The sequence below is a fragment of the Dromaius novaehollandiae genome, chromosome 4 (assembly GCF_036370855.1).
Source record: "Dromaius novaehollandiae isolate bDroNov1 chromosome 4, bDroNov1.hap1, whole genome shotgun sequence".
Lineage (NCBI taxonomy): Eukaryota > Metazoa > Chordata > Aves > Casuariiformes > Dromaiidae > Dromaius > Dromaius novaehollandiae.
This window is the reverse complement of record NC_088101.1, coordinates 65,402,525-65,416,972: the sequence shown is the minus strand read 5'-3', so window position 1 is coordinate 65,416,972 and position 14,448 is coordinate 65,402,525.

Genomic DNA, 14,448 nt, shown 5'->3' with positions numbered 1-14,448 from the left:
GGCCCTATATTAATGTGTGCCAAGGTTTCTTATGTGCTGTCTGAGACTCAAACTCTCTTGTGAAAAAAATGTAAGGTGAAAATCTAAATAATATCAAATATATCTATTGTTTTTCCAGTGCAGGAAATAATACAGTATTTTTAAAAGCATATATTAAGCATAAGGGGCAGATCCCCAGTTGGCATAAATCAGCATGGCTCCACTGAAGTCAATGCAGTCATGAAACTTTAAACTGTCTATAGTACTCACAGTTTTGTGTGTTTTTTTATCACTGATGCATTATTAAAAAAAATTTTGCTCTGTTGCACAATTTAAGAAATAGTGTTCTGTACAAAATACAAAACTGATGATCTTAGCAGATCCTTATCATAAAGGTAAGAATTTTGAGAGTGATAGTATAAAAAAGTTTAGTTTGAAAAGTTTACAGTTTGAATTATTTATGATCCCTCTCTTGTTTACCAAGTTTGAGCTCTGGTATCTCCCTGTGTGCCTTCGTACCTCAGTTGACAATGGTTCAGTAAAGAAAAGCTGCTCTGTTAAAGGAATTAACCACAGAAGCATTAACAAAACTTGTTAATGATCCTCTGAACATGGATATCCCTGGGTGAGCAAAACTTATATAGAGCCTAATTACAGATACTTAATTATGTTAGCCCCAAGTTCAAGTTACTCAAATCTCCTAATATATTCATCATGTTTCATTTATTAGTGAAAACCCCTTCTCCTTGAAGCTGATGTCCCACTAGTCATTTATTTTAAACATTCCTCATAGGTTTAACAGACTGATTTTCAGAGAAGGTAAGGACATTGCTGTAATTGGTTAAGTTTATTCTACGTTTTCAGAGAAGTAGCTACTGTATCCATGACAAGTCTTCAGAAGTTAACCTTTTGAACATTACAAGTAAGAGACAAATTGTAACACAACATGGAAGGCGCTCTCTGTGACCGTGTAACTAATTAACATAATCACATTATTTGTGCTAAAAGAATATAGGCAAACATTTACTGTTGCAGAAATTACCACATGCTGAAAAACTGACCAAACCAAATCCTTTTCCTTGCAGATTCTTGAAGTTGGATGCATAATTCCAGTCACAGTTTGTTTTGTTTTTTGTTTTTTCAACAGCTAGCCTATAAAGTAGAAGCATAAATGCCATTACTCCGGGTATACAGAATGGGTGGGTACAGACACATGAGGATACACCATAAATATACGTATTGTTTTCAAAATTTGCTGCTGATTCCAGAAGACTGATTTCTACAAGCAAGTATTTAGATGCAGAAAGGACTTATGGGAACTTTTAGAAGTGCCTAGGCATTTGACTCCCTCTGAAAATCCAACCAGATACCTATTCATGCTTAAATGCCTTTAAAATATGACTCTGAGTTCTTTAGTTTTTAAAGCTGACTGAGACAAATGGGACCAAGGTTTTCAGGGAGTATTAATCACCAGATCACTGAAATTCAGGTTTCCTGCAAGTCATCTGAAACTGGATTCTCAAAACCGAAAATGTTCAAAATTGCTTTCAAAAGTTGCCTTTGAGAAATACCTTTTTAAAAATTACTCTGAAAGATATTAAATACTAAATTGAGCAATAGAACTAAAATTATGGCAATATTTCAACACTAGCAATACCTCCTCACACTTCAATTTCTCTTTTTAGCTTTGCCATGTTCTATTGTTCCAGAGGAATCATTATAAACAGCAACATAGAAACTTACATGAAGATTTTTAGACTAGAAACCTAATTTTCTGATGGTTGAAGTTATGTCTAATGAATCTAGGCTTGCTTCTGTTTCCTGCTTTAACTTTTAGGAGGGGTTTTAATTTCTTCTTTTGGTCTGTAAAAATTTACATGAATTAACTACTCCCAAGGCAGCAGAAAACAAAGAAAGCTATCAACAACATAAAAACAAAGCAATATACTAATACCAAAGTTGTTTATCCATACTTTTCACATGTTGGAAACTGATCATATTTCAAGCTGTTCTCTTCTGAGTAACATGCTGTAGGAGGATGAAAGCCAAAAGGACCTCTTAAGATCAAAATTTCCGGGTCAAAGCCAAAGGGGCCCTTATGATCAATATTTCTGGGTCATGTAAGTCCAAATTGTCCCATTTGTTGAAACCAGCCATCCTTCACAAAAAGAAAAAACATTTCTTTTCCTCCATTGCTGAATGAGAGAATCAGGACCACAGAATTTATTTCTGTTCTTGCTACCCATTTGAACCTCTCCTTCTTAGTAGATCTTCAAATTATGTGATATTTATAACTCCTGAAACAACAATTCTAGTGTCCATTAAAGCTGCAGAAATAGAAAATCTTCATCTGCACCTGTAAAATCTTCACCTGTAGCTTAATCAGCTATGTCAGCTCTTTCCTGTCATTAGAGAGGGCAAAAGGGATTAGGGTCCAAGACAGATTGTTCCTAGATGATGTATTCTACTGCCAAAGAGTTCTCTAGCTTGGGGAAAAATCCTTAGATAAATTGTAAACAGAAGAGACATTTTTTTCTTTTTCTTATGCTCCACTCAAGCCCTATTTTTTCTATTTCTGTTCAAAAAGCAGTTCTCATTTCCCCTTATATAATGTTTGGATCTATAACACTAAGAGGTGTGAAACAACATCCCATACAGAAATGTGGTAGCTGTCCAGTACAACTTTGCAATATGTTCTTTAAATTTAACCAAGATTTCACATTTCCTTGTATACCAGCTCAGTAAGTCCCAACCCTTACCTCCCCACAGCTCAAATTATTCTTGCTATGATTTAAACGTCATAGTTATGTGAAGATGAATTTTTAATGACACTTTGGGGAGCAACAAAAAATCTAAAGGAAACACTACATCAATCTACAAAATCTTTCAGAGCTGTTTCATGTTTACACAGCGATGCCAAAACCACTCTTTCTCACGAACAGTCATAGTATCATAGAAAAGTATAGGTTGGAAGGAACCTTTAGACATCATCTGGTCTTAGATGAGGTTATGCAGGGCCCTGCCAAACTGAGTCTTGAATATTTCCAGTGAGGGAGATTCTACCTCTTCTCTGGGCAAAATGTTCCAGTGTTTATTTGTTTTCATGGTGAAGAATTTTTTTTCTTGTATACAAGTAGAATTACCCCTGAAGCAACCTGTGCCCATTGCTTCTTGTCCTGTCACCATACAGCGATGTAAAGAGTATCTCCATCTTCTCTGTAATTCCCTTTTAAGTAATGGAAAGCTATGATTGTTTTCCCTATGCGTCTTCTCTTCCCTAGGCTGAATAAACCCAGTTCCCTCAGCCTTTCTTCATATGTCATGATCTTCAACTGTCTAATCATCTTGGTGGATGCTAATCATCTCTGTTAGACCCTTTTCAATTTTTCAATGTCTCCCTTCAAGAGGGGGGCCAAAACAATCAATCAAGCATTAATAGTCATTTCAAAGGAAATTCATGCTGAGTACCATCACTGGCTGTGTCTTCAACAACTAGCAAAGTTGGGGTGATTATTGCAGAGTCTGTAACTTTGGTCCTCCTCAAAATAACATAAACTTTCAACTCCATTGGTATAAGGATTTTCTGGCAGTTTCTGAAACTGAAAATCTTACCCCTCAGAACAAGGCTCAAGCTGTAGCAGAAGGTCAGTGTTCACTGACTGTAATGATGGTTGTGGAATGTATGTTTTCCTTTACGTTCGGTGGTCAGAGTGGTCAGAGTATGTCTAGCTTCTGCTTATGCACTTGGATTTACTAGAGATGACTATCCAAATTCTTTCTTTGTCTATTATCAAGCATTTTCTGCAGTTTGCTCCTGGCAAAGTTTGGTTTTCCTGTATCCCATTTAGTAGCCCATTTCTGAAATATTAATGTGGACAAGAAATGCTGAAATTATGGGGAAAGCCTGATATACAGTATTAGATTTAGATGCAATTCATTGTGATCAAATTACAGCTCTCTGGGCAATAATAATTACAGATGAAGGAAAACAAATGAGGAGAACTAGACTTCGATTGTCAGCTCTTTCATGCAAGGAAATTTAAATTCTCAGTTGAATTGGCTATCATGGCCTCAGGGTAGGAGACTAAGCATATGATGTACGTATCGTGAAGTGGGCGAGATGAATTATCTTGGCTATGAATAACTACTGCCTAAGGCTGACCAAGCAGTGCTTCTGGCACAAACTGTTGGGAAAGTTTTAGAACTGGCTACATTATGCCAATAGCTGGTGAAAAAAAGAGATGAATGTCGATTAGATGTACATAAGATGTATTAAATGAAATACAAAATATAGAGAGCAAACTCAGAATTTGAATTTACTACAAATTCCTTACAATAAATTCAGAATTTTATGGGAAATAATTTTTAAAAGCTTAAAAGAAATCATAGTTTTGTTTAAAATCATATATATTCAATATACAGCCATCTTATGTTATTAGATTTATTTGCATCTATTTCTAAGAGTTTATTGTATGCTACATGTTGCATCAAGCTTGGCCTAATGCTGGCAGTGTTCTCTGTCAATATAGCAAATGACCCTGGAAAACCAGAAACCCTGAAGCCTTGATCTAGAAGCATCTTATCTGGTTAAATTCCCAATAGAAAAAGGTCCTTTAAGCCCGGGATTTCAGCAGCCTGCTCTTTTATTGTGTAATCGAGAAGACTAAAACCTACAAATCTAGTGTCCTCAACAATATGATGAAGCAGCAAGGCTGAGAAGCATAAAGAATATGAATCCCTAAAGTGAAGGAAGCATACACTAGAGTCACTTTCCAACATAAATGGATATTTTCAGAAATCCACTCTTTGTCCTATTTGAAAGGTCTTGGAGATCAGGGGACATCCTTGACAAATGGAAAAAGGCAGATGTTACACTCATCTTCAAAAAAGACCAAAAGGTCAGCCTGGAGAACTACACATCAGTCAGCCTCTCTTCAGTCCCCAGGAAATGTGCTCCTGGAGCACATTTCTGGTACATGAAAGAGAAATAGGTGACTGGGAACAGTCAGCATGGATCTACCCAGGAAAATCATGCCTGACTAACCTGATTGCCTTCTACAATAAAATGGCTGCATTTGTGGATGATGGTAGAGCAGTGGATGTCATTTACCTCTGTTTTAACAAAGTTTGAATACTGTCTTCCAAAATAGTCTTGTGTCCAGTTAGGACATTACAGTCTGGATGTATGGACAGCCAGACTGGTAAAAAACTGATTGGATGATCATGTTCAGAGGGTAGTGTTTAATGGGTCATTCTCTACCTGGAAGCCAGTGATGCAGTAATGCAAGGAAGTAATGCAGGGGTATGTCCTGGGACCTGTTCTGTTTAATGTCTTTGTCGATGACTTAGAAGAGGTGATGAAGCTTGCTCATCAAGTTTGCAGGTAACACCAAACTGCAGAGAGCAGAAGATATGCTTGGGCTGGCCATCCAGAGAGACCTGGACAGGCTAGAGGAATGGGCCTGCAGGAACCTTACAAAATTCTATGAACACAAATGCCAAGTCCTGCACCTGGGAAGGAAGAACCCCCTGCAACGACCCAGGCTGGGGCCTGGGTGACTGGGGAGCAGTTCTGCTGAGATGGGCCTGGGGTGCTGCGGTGGCAAGCTGGGCATGACTCAGCAGTGTGCCCTGGCAGAAGCACTAACAGGACAACAGCCGGGAAATTCAGTGATTATCCCTCTCTCGTCAACACTTGAGAGGTCACATGTCGCATCTGGGCCTCCCAATACAAGACACGCTGATAAACTGCAGCAAGTTCAGCAGAAGTCCAACAGGTGATCCAGTAACAAGCCTGGAGCGCTTGCCTTGTGAGGAGAGGCTGAAGGAGCTGCCCTCATTCAGCCTGGAGAAGAGACAGCTTTGGGGTGACCTAGCAGCAGCCACACCACTAGCTACAGGAAGGTCACCTAGACAACACAGCCAGGCTCTTCACAATGGTGCATTATGGGAGGATGACAGACAACAGGCATAAGCTGAAACAAGAGAGGATCCACATAGATATAAGGATAAACATTTGCTCCAAGAGGACAGTCAAGAACTGGAACAGGCTGCCCAGAGAGGCTGTGCAGTCTCCGTCCTCGGAGTTTTTCAGGACCCAGCTTGATCAAACCCTGAGTAACAGCTGACTCTGTTTTGAACGAGTGATTGGACTAGAGACTTCCAAAGGTCCCGCCTAAACTAAATTATCCTATGATACTATGATCTTTTCTTTATAAAGCTTTCAAGTAAAAATTTTCCCAACAGGTCTAACCATACCTTGCCTGTCTTTTATTTCTAGACTGGGTACTTAATACAATGCAGTTTATTATTTCTCAGATTTCTTGGCAATCCGAGTTGCTGATCAATCTCAATATCAGGAATTTTCAATTTTCTATATAGTTTACATGTATCTTGGTTGCACAATTTTAATGTCTTTTCTGAAATGTATTTATTGGACTTGGATGATGCATCCCTTCATCACTCTAACAATTTAATTTCTACATTTCTCTTACCTCATTTATCTGTTTTTATAGATCTAGGCCTTTTTGATACCTTAGCATACGAGGTTCGTGCTGCGTTGTCCACTATGCCCCTCAGTCCTTCTCAATGTACTCATTTTCTAATTTACAATCCCTTACAACGTACAAGTTAGAACTTGTTTGACTGACTTTGAATTTATCTTTACAATTGTTGGCATTAGAACAGTGTTAGTTTTAAAGGATTCAGATTATCACTTGATTTGAATTTCTCTGCATAACTGCTATTTGTCATACACAGAACATATTAGTGTACTGATGAACATTCTATAGCATTGATGAAATTTTTAAATAGCATTTCAATATCATATAATATTTATTCCTGAAGAAGTCCATTAGGAATGTGCCCACTAATTCATAATATGCTTTTATTGAAGATTATGTTCAAGATCAGAATATCTACCTATTTTTATCATGCCTATGTTTTATTTATATTGAATGCAGCAACTTATTTATTTCAGTTTAGTATGCCACTCAATTTCTAGTCAAATCCTTAATACAGTCCTACTGTATTACATTTATGATTTATTTTTACTAATCATGCTTTTAATATAACTAAAGAGTGAAATATGACTTCTTTGATTTTCTCTCCTTCTGTACACTGGCATTAAAATTATTCCTGTTTTTAATCTTTTAATCTTCTTTTTAACCTTTTAATTAATTTAAACTTGTTTGAGCTTTCCTATCATGTGGCATGGAAATGATAGAAACTGTCCTGTCATTAGCATATTCATGGCATAAAGTTAATACTCATTCAATCTTCTTTAATGTTCACAATACTCCAAGTTTATAGAACAGGAACAGAAGTGGGTCAGATCTCATCTAATACTTTTAGGGCTTTTATTACAAATTTTAAAATTATAATCAGTTTATCACCTCACAGTAGACTGCAAAGCACTTTGTCACACACATACAAGATACAAAATCTTTAAATGCTACTTTGACATTTCTGGTTCGCTTCCCATCATTGTTAATAGCTTTATCACCTATTGTAAATGGGCTTTGTCTCTTTGTCTCTGTTAGGACTTCCTTTTTTTCTAGTAAGAATCCTTCCTGCCTGTGAGTTATTGAGATATAGCTTATTCAGGTCATTCCAGCCTTCTTTCATGATGAAGACATCAATTAGAAAAAAACAGTGAAAATGTCTTGTTTTCTCAAGACTGTCTAAAAATCTAGCTGAACAATCTCTGCTTTCAGAGGTAACGAGGTTCTTTCTTAATGGAATAGTTATAGAATCATTTTCTGGGAGTGGGTATTCTCAGTGTAGGTGCCAGGGTTTGGGGATTTTTTTTTCTATGAAATCTGTCTGCAAATTAAATTCTCAAATCACAGAACAGAGAATATTAGAACATTCAAAGAGGAATGCTGCTGAGAAAAGGAGAGATGTGAAAACCTCATTATTTACAGTGAAGAGAAATTGTTGCCCAAAAGTGAACCTGTTAATTCACTGAAATGAGAAGTACTCTCCCTTATTCCATCCTCTATGTTAGTGGCTTCACTGGAGTTTCAGTTAGTGGTGATATAATATGGATATGTATATGAACATCTTCGTGAGTATGCAGAAATCAACAAAGTTTAGAAGATCTTCCCAAACGGAACATCGTGTTTTCTGCTGTGGACTGAAATAAAGCCTTTTTTTTCCCTTCCCTTTAATTTGGAGAAGAAAGTCACCATTCTGATGTTAGAGAAATTCTTCTTCGTATTAATCTAAATTAATACAAACAGAATCATGTAATTATCTTTCATCTCCATCTCAGCAAAGACTTAAAATCTTTAAATTGCTGAATACCACTGACTGTCTCTAGCATGAAGTCAAACTAAAACTGAACCATCTACCAATGTGACCCATTATTTTTTAAAAAATGTGTCTGGACTTAAACTTTAATCATTATTCTGACGTCTGATGACCTAACTCACAATCAAAACAGCGTTACTCTTTTGAATGAAAATTTAATCTGAACTATTATTCTGAAGTTTTACCAAAACTGAACCAAAATTTTATTACTTGATTTATACATTTTGGTTTCAAGTAATTTTAATTACATCATCTTAATGTCATCATCTTGACAGTATTACTGAGACAAGAATTCAGTTTGCTAATGTGCTGAATCCTACATATACTATAAAAGCATTAGCCCACATCCAACAAAGCATCACACTTCTTATTCCAACTGAAAAAGAAGTTATGACTCCAAATATCTTTTTTGGTTGATGGCTAGAAATACTGCTAGACAGGTATATTTTTAAAAGACCCTAAAGTAGGTCACTGCTCTAAAGCAACTATATAATCCCAGCATACAGCTTGTAGCTTCCATCATGCAGAATTTCTTTAGTAGTCTGTTATCTGTATCAACAGCCATTTTTTAAATGTAAGTGATATACTTTTGATTCTGTATGAGAAGTAAGTAAATAATACGTAATACATAACTATGACACTTTTAACATGCCTTGATAAGTGATAACGATGAGCCATGATCATTGTTGCACACATTCAGCTTACATCTTTAAAGTGTTTTCTCATACTGGAGTGCACAACATTTCAGATGTTCAAAGAGCTATTCATATACACATGGACATGTTTATTAGTGTCAAATAATGTTTTAAATTAGTTTAGAAATAATACGACATTTGTCTCCTATTTCCTGTTGATATTAAGGGGAGATATACAGGATTGCAAATGGGAGAATGGGCAGCATGATTCATCTTGTACCCTTGTAATGCTGGATCCAGTGATGTACTAGAAATAAAACAAAGCGAGGATGACTATTTAGAACCATCCTGTATCTTTATTCTGTGATTCTTTCTTCAGGCCTCATTTATCTACAGTTAAGGGTGAAAAGAGCATAGCCTTAAGATACATTTACTTAATAAATTCATACACTTTCTCATTATTTAATCATGGTGACCATTTATCTGTAAGATTATACGGAATTTCTGTTATTTCTAACCTAGACTTAGAACATATTTAATTTGGGTAGAAAATAAATGATCTAAATTCATATGTGAAAGAAGGGCCTAGCAATTAATTCTCTAGCTTGTTACAGGGAATGCCTGGATGTAGTCTTTCAGTCTCCTATTGACTTTCTCTGTAAATATACCAAAGTTATGTAGGCCAAGAGGTACAGAGCTGCTGAGAAGCTCAGTGGTGCTTGTCACAGTATTTGCTATTTTATGGAATACTCTGTGCTTTCTTAGTCTGTATGTTCCTCAGTGTCTCAGCATTTTATTCAGGAAAGCCTGTGATAAAATAATCACCTAAATTAATCAGGAATTAAATACTGCAGAAATGGACAAAGCATAAATGTTTAAATCTAGTCTCCTCCTGTTTGTCTGATAGGATATTGAACCATGAACTCTTCCCTGAAGAGATTCAATTGCCCCAGAATGACCAAAGGTCAAGTTATATTTCACCGGGAACATGAAAAATCATTAAATGCTATTCTGTCTCTTTTGGAGAAGCAGTTAAACCTAATTCTTCAGCTTCTTATCATATTTTTTCAATGATTACACTGTTGATAGTGCTGAGTAACTTTTTATACTATTAGGAAATTCCAGAAGTCCTTTGAAAAAGTTGTCTACTTCTCCAGAAACTGACAAATTCTGGGTTTTGTAGGTTAGCACTCAGACTACTGTGTGCTAATGCTATTACTAATGCTGTTATTATTTTAACTTCCAGTTAAAAAAGAAAAAAGTGTATTCTTTTTGGACCTAGATGGTAGATGAAGAAACTGTGATTTTTTTCTAGTGTTGTGTAATTAGAGTTTGCCAAATGGGAAGAGCAAAAAGATTTTTTAAAAGTGCATGCAAAAGGTGGTATTTATCTTACTTCATGAAAAAGTTAGGCAACTAGTCTCAGTTCCCTACCAAAGGTTCTTCTGTAATGAGGCAAGGTAGACACTTTCCGAGGGTGATTCATCCTAAACATTTTAGACACCTACCTTTCTATAAGATTCTTTATGCCATATCCAATTCTCCATTCTATACTCCGGACTGGATAAAGCCCTGTACAGCCTGGTCTGACCTGATATCTGAACCTGCTTTGGGCAGGAGGTTGGATTCAGATGACTTCCTGAGGTCTAGTCCAAGAATTATTTTGATCCTATAATCCAAAATCTGTCACTAAAACATTTTTCATTGGACACTTATGTCTCCTCCTCATGCAAACAGAGTAATTATATTCACTTCATGCTTAAGGGGTGGAAAATATAATTTTCTTCCATATTTTAGAGTATTACAAGTTTTCCTCCTGTATATGTTACTATGACTGCCAGAATAGCCCAGTCAAGCTCACAAAAAGCTTTGTATTGACTTGACAGCACAGGTTTCAGGACTTCTCTGGGTTTTTCTTGGTCTGAACCAATTTTAGCTAGTTTTAGCTGTCATAGCATTCAAGTAATTATTGCAAAAATTTTTTTTAGTTTAGTTTTAGCTTACAAGAAAAACAAGGAGTTTTTCCTGTGTGGACTGAACTCTCTGTGATCTCAGTGTTATGATATGTAGTGTGGAAGAATCCAAATACAGGACAGACAGAGCTCTGAGACTGTAAACACAAATCACTATTATCCATTACTAGCCATTACTAGATAGTGCAGCCTTCTGAATCACATCAAAACAGTTTTAGAGATAGTAAAGAACAGAAAAATTGAGTTGAGTAACCGGCACTCAATGACAAAAAAGGGCACAAAAGGAGGTAGCGTTAAGAAAACAAATATAATTAACTCCTAGACATCATACTCCTTCCACCAAAGAAATTAGCATTGTGTCAACCTGTTATAAGGCCCTCCATCTTCATTCTGCTTGAGAAAGATAGAAGTGTTAACCTTATGATTAAGAACATTAGAAAGGTGAGCATAACACCAGAGAAAGGGGGCTAATAGTAGGAAGTTTATGGATAAAGATTTTATTTATGAGTCTTTTCTGTATGAGTTTGTGCTATGAATGTTAAAATTGTTGCAACTGAACTATTACAACTGTTTTATGTTGACCAGATTGTTAAGATTTTAATTAAACTAATAGTAAATTCTTGGCTCCATATACACAGTGTGTTTCCTTTCACCTGTAACAAGATTTTGAGTGCTAAATCAGCTACCTAATTCTAAATGAGAAAATTATTTTGACTTTCCCCAGAATACCTATTTCCTCTTTCTCTCTTTTCTAGATAAATATTTTTGTAGCTGACCCTAAGACAACTTGGAACTCTGTGTCTGGGGAACTATATCTTTTTCATATTGAAAACAATTGTTCAAAATTGTACTGAGTAGATTTTTTTCTCCTTTTTTTTTTTTTTTTTTAAAGATGGGGATCTTTATCAAATAGCTCTCCAACTGACATCCAGTGTAACAGTTCAAATACTTAAGGGACTTAGTTTTGGACCCGAGAGACTCTGTACGATCTTTCCTAGTAAACACCTGGTAAACACTATCCTGCCTGCACAACTGGCAGTTTTTCCACAAAGAAGTGATATCGTTGCCACTTGTCAGTTAGAAACAGCTGTCACTGCAGCCTGTCCCGAGAAATTTGCAGAGCCAGCATTTCATGTTAATATCTCATTTTGAGCTATTTAATCTGAAGCTTTAGGTGCCGTGAATTCATCTTTGCTCTTTTGTATCACAATTACTTTGTACTGTGTCTCATCCGTTTACTGATGCCAACAGCCATTGCTCAATGAACTGATGATAGATATGCCAACACATAGATAAGTTAGTTGAAAATAGAGCTGAATACTGTCAAGATCAATATATTTTTCCAAAGAAGCAGATGCTAGCAATATCCTAACATGGATAATGGGGAGGAAAGTGCAGTTTCTTTTGCCTTTTCTGTGGACGGTGAGCTTCTGAGAAGGCTAAGCTAACCTGGGCCCCTTTCTTTAGGACACTGGCCAGAGGGTTTTCCCTTGAAGTAAGGCCAAAGCCAGATTATGACAGCTTCCATTTGGGAAAATGCATTAGGCCACATAGCTTGGTGGTGTGAATCGAGGCAATGCAGCTGATATGAGTTTTTTGTGTTTTTCAAGTACAAAATTAAAACTAGAAAGTGATATAAAAACTGAAGCCCCGATTCAGTTAACTTATGTTCCAAGTTATTGACTAACTTTGAATCTTCACAGACATTTAACCAATAGGAAACATCACACAGAAAGATTTGGTAAATTAGGTGCTAAGTCTGAATCTGAGCCTAAATGTTCTATCCCTCTTTAAGAAGAAGCCTAAGGTATTGGATGGAATGATAACTATCTCTGTACTTCTAAGTAAGTTCTAGTACTTATAACTCTGCAGGAATAGCTATAGCTGTGTCTGTCAACTTATTTCAATTAGATAGCACATTTCTATTCTCATACTGCTAAAGAGAAAGATCTCCTGAGCAATCAAGAAAATTTCTGCAATAGCACAAATGTATTTTCAAATGCTGAGCATGGCAGAGTGTAATACAGAAAAAAGAAACCAGTCAAGAAAAGTGAACAAAGTCATCAGCTGTCTTTCAGGCAACAAAGCAGTATCTGAATGTTCCCATCTGTTCTGTCTGGAGGGTGAATCAGTTAATCATTTCGTAACTTGAGCTTTTAGATGACTTTAATGTAGAGAGACAAAATTTGGTATAACATTCCCTCCCTGTCTCTTAGTAGACATTTTAATATTTTAATTGTATAATCCATTATTTTGTAATATACTATTCCATATGCAGTTGGCTGGCTTTCTATTCAGTAAACAAACCCAAGAATGTTTAATACTTTTCCCAGATTCTTTCACTGAAAACTAAAATCGGGGGGGAAAAAAGTTAATAAACATTTGCTTTTCCACTTTCGCTTTCATACTCCTGCAATATAATACCTGAAATATAACACAGACTTAGAGAACCAGTATTCTAGGAAGCAATTCAAAGTATCATCTCACCCACCTCCTTGCCTCCTTGCCCCTTTTAACTATGATTCATGCTTTTTTCTATCTGTCTTGAAACATGATATCTACCTTGAACTTGGAATAATACCTCTACTGTGGTCTTACCAATGATGAATAGAACAGAAAGATTGTTTTACGTGTCTTTAGGCCATATTCCAGTATAAATAAACAGCAACATTTTGGTGGTTCACTTCCAATAGATCTTCAATAATCTTCTTTAGGTTCCTTTTCTTCAGAGCATCTACCTAAATGCTTCTTTAGTCTGTATGTCCCTACCTAAATGGGATATCTAAATGGTTCCATTTGAACTCATTCATTTTGATTACCAGAGTATAATAGTTTTGAGGATACGTCTTTCCTCTTTGAAGATAATTTTAAAATCTAATCCTTTCCTCTAGTATGTTTTCATTTCTTCCCAGATTGGTATCTTCTGCAAACTTAATAATCATACTCTATTTCATCATTCAGATACTGAATAAAAATCTGTATCCCTTCTACACTCATTCTCCCAGGATGGAACCTTGCATAACCCCAGCTAATTAATCCTTCGATTGGGAACTATTTAAAAGTACTCTCCAAGTATCGATTGTTACACAGATTTGTACATATTTTATGATATTTCATCTAGATAATGCATACTTTCTTTGTTGCAGGGTCTAGTCTGAAGGCTTAACCTTACAAAACTATACTGAACCAAAGTTCAACGCATGGTTTAATCAATATTTCCAATTTAAAACATTAGGATGCTTGAGCCTCTCTGTGAATTATGTAGAGACATTAGACAGTAGCACCTAATTTGTATATACATAATTCTTTTATTGAAATTAATGAGCAGAAGGCTAGATTTGTAAAACTAGGAGATGAGGAAGCTGTACAAACTTTAGCTGTAATTCCTTTTTGTGAGGAATAGAAAATACTTAAATAAGGAGTAAAAAAATACTTAAATCCCAATTACAAGCACAAAACTATGGGCTATTCTACGGCAAACTGCTTTACTTGTCTTGTTTTCACAGTTCCATTTCTGATGATCTCTGAAGACACACTATTTTTAGTGG